Consider the following 3,328-nt stretch of genomic DNA (forward strand, 5'->3'; position numbering starts at 1 on the left):
TAGCCTGCTAACTGGACGTGTGACGGTTTTAACATGCAATGGTTTCCGAAACATTGTAAGCTTATCGAACAGCTGCTGACTAAACTCGTGGACTAAACTGTGTGAGAATACTCGTCTGTGCTGCTGCAACTGGTCGTCTACATACAACGCAGGTCTGTGGCTGTGTATTTGATGCGGATAGGAAGAGGGGGGGGGGGGGTCATACCAGCTCACTGAGAAACAGTTGCTTTGCCATTTATTTTACACGGAGATCTCACACAGGAGTGGCGAAATATTGAAGCAACGCGGTAACAGCGACAACACTATCCGAGTTCTAACATCGCATATCAATGAAATGTCGATGGGAACACGTTCAGATAGGAACGGCAGCAGGCGGACATCATGTCCAGAGCAGCGGTAATAACAATTTTTCAGAGTGACTGACTGAGAGGTTGAGAAGATAGCGAGTGGGTTTAAACGGCAAAGCAACCCAAGCACAAGTTCTCTGTCATGACCGTGTCCTAACGTCTGGACGTACCTCTAGTATCCCGCTCAGGTACAGGGGGGGCCCTCTCATCCTTGGTGCCGTCCACCTTTTAACTTATTGACACATCATAACAGTTCAGCACTGGCTGTACTGAACACACATGTGTCAAGTCCGTCAATGTACGACACGCGCAAACCGGAAGCACGGCGATTTGTAACCAAAATAAAAAAGACTTGTCAACATATTTCAGCAGAGCATGTGCCCATCAAATAAGTATAACGTGAAAGGGATTCTGTCATGACAGCAGATATGGTTGCCTAACCCGTTTTTTTAAAAGCAGCATTTGAATTACATCCCAAACAAATATGCAGAGGCACCTTTTTTTTTTTAAGTCATGTTGCTGTAATTATTTCGGCAAAGTTCATTTGTGAAATACAATTCGACAACAAGGCAATTCAAAGTGTTTTACAGAAGACAAAAGGCATTAAGACAACACATGACAATACAAAATTACACATTGAAATTGATTTTTAAAAGCGGAAAGTGAAATACAAAATAAAATGTGCTAAAATAGAATAAGATATTATGGGTGTCAATGGAGCATGTAGCAATACAACATTATGATGGTCCCCGATTCCCTTATGATGCCCTAGGCCTTCATATTCAGATTACTCAGATGATTTACCATATGCTCAAAAACAGTACTGTCCTGGAAGAATACTACCTGGCCTGTCTTAGTTGATATTGTGCGTATTTGGAGCAAATTTACAACATGTGTAACAAAGTTGTAAAAACCAAAAGCCAAATTAGACGCTGTGAATCTTGGGTTCAGTCTTGGAAGCACAAATGCCCACTTTTCCCCAGTCAGTAACTTATATATAATGTTAATACACACTGTATGTTTTCACTCTGCCAGTAAAATGTATATTCGGAAAATATAGAAACACTGACACAAATATTTGCATGAAGTACTGTTCTCACCATACATTCGAGTAGATTGGCCTACTTTTATTTTCACAACGTAAACCGGAAGTAATCTTAGTTATTCTGTGTACTTTGACAGTGGTACAGAAACGCAGTACTTCGCTATTGATGAATTTTAGTGTCGGCGAAGGCGATACATTAAACGACCTCCGCCCACTAAAGTACCACCACGAAGCGCTAACTCTGGCATAAATACACACTTGTTCAGTCATTGAATGTGAGATAAAGCACTTTCGTTTTCCTCGAGGTGGGAGAAGATTCTCCTCTCAGCTCCATTCCCTCCCCTCCCCCGGTTCGCAAAGTGCTCTTAGCCTGACTAGCCTGTACTTGCTAACAACATCCCTGACTTAACTTCACCTTCCAGCACAGTCCGGTGAGAAATGTCCCAGAGAAGCTGCCGGCTGCTACAGAAAAGCCCAAGAAGGGTTTCCTAAACGGTGCTTACAATCTATCTCAGTTTAGTAACTACTTGTTTCCTGGGTTTGTGCGCGTGATAACTGATACAAATGGTTAGAGAAATGTGTACCGGTAGTTCAACAGTACCTACCTGTCAGTAGCAATGGAGGAAACTAGCAGCTTGCTGCTTAAATCTCCCGAAAAAGCTTTAGCCGAGAAATTATCAACAGTTTTGCAGCATACCGTACACATTGAACACATCCACCCCGAAATGTAATGCTGTCTGTGAGTGGATACTTCATTTGATGGACACTTTGACTTCACCAATGGAAAGCGACGTTATATTCTTCTGTTTTGAGATCAGTATAAGTACTCAAATGTAATGTTTAGGACACGTGTAGGAGATTTAGGCCTAAATAATAAAAACAATAAGGATAATAAAACTGAATGTTTGTCTGTAGAATTCGGCAGTGGAACTACATTGTGGTATTTCACGGTGTATTTTTAAATTCTAAAGAATGCTACAATAGCCTGTCCAATCTCTTGAGCACTAGGGACTTAGGTTTTCTTTAGAAGATATAGTAAAGGGGACTTATTAACTGGTGACTGTCTTTGTACGTTTGATAGGCCTGAATATCGTCAAAGTGTCTCTGAGCAGCCTGCTTGTTGATTGTATCAGTTAATAATCAGGAAGAGGTGATCAGCTGACTACCCTAAATGGAAAACGACTAGATAGTTACAATAAAGTGATATACTCAGAATATCCATGGCTACATAAGGTGCAGAACTTAAGTTAATACTGAATCTGCAGTAATAAAACAAACACTATGTACACGAACAGCTCTGACTGACATTCAATTATTTAATACATTATTCTTCAGTTAGCACTCTAGCACAGTTACAATGTGCTTAATAGACAAAACAAAACTCTTTAGTGCAATACAATTAAATAACATCAGGATATATAGATAGATAGATATAATAACTATGAATTGCTGTAAAAGTGATCAGCAAAACCTTAAAATCTCTATTAGTTGTCTGAGATAATACATCATTTGCAAATATCTTTTTTCAATGCAGTTATCTTCAGCCCCATTGCAAAAATCATGAATAACTGAATGTGTTTGACGTTAATCTTATGTGTTGCACCACTGTCAGCTGTACTTCAAATAGTATAAATATGGGTGTTAAGCACAACCTCATGATTACAACAATTTGCATTGTGACACCATGAACCTTCTTCATTACAAACAGTCTGTCGTGTCCCTGGAGGAAAAGCACAGGTGTAAATAATGACTAATGATAACTGAATTCCATTTAGCTGCTTCAGTTTCAGGGTCCAGGTATTATGCTGGCCGACTGTCATGCCTTACTGGGACCCTTGAATAGAACATTGCTCTTCACACGACAAGTCAAAATGTGTGCTGTTTGAGCCAAACAGTATAGCGACAGGACCTTAGTGAATACAGTGCATTAATTCAC

General features: G+C 40.0%; 1 protein-coding gene across 5 annotated transcripts in view; it reads right to left on the reverse strand.

Moving 5' to 3' along the window:
- Positions 1-580, reverse strand: part of bbx (BBX high mobility group box domain containing) — a 24,060-nt gene extending 23,480 nt beyond the window's left edge. For all 5 annotated transcript variants that reach the window (XM_079283674.1, XM_079283673.1, XM_079283671.1 and 2 more), the window contains exon 1: positions 518-580. The gene's annotated coding sequence lies outside the window, so the exon portion shown is untranslated. The remainder of the gene's footprint in view (positions 1-517) is intronic.
- Positions 581-3,328: the final 2,748 nt, after the last annotated feature.

Source organism: Melanostigma gelatinosum (genome assembly GCF_949748355.1).
Source record: "Melanostigma gelatinosum genome assembly, chromosome: 14".
Taxonomy (NCBI): domain Eukaryota; kingdom Metazoa; phylum Chordata; class Actinopteri; order Perciformes; family Zoarcidae; genus Melanostigma; species Melanostigma gelatinosum.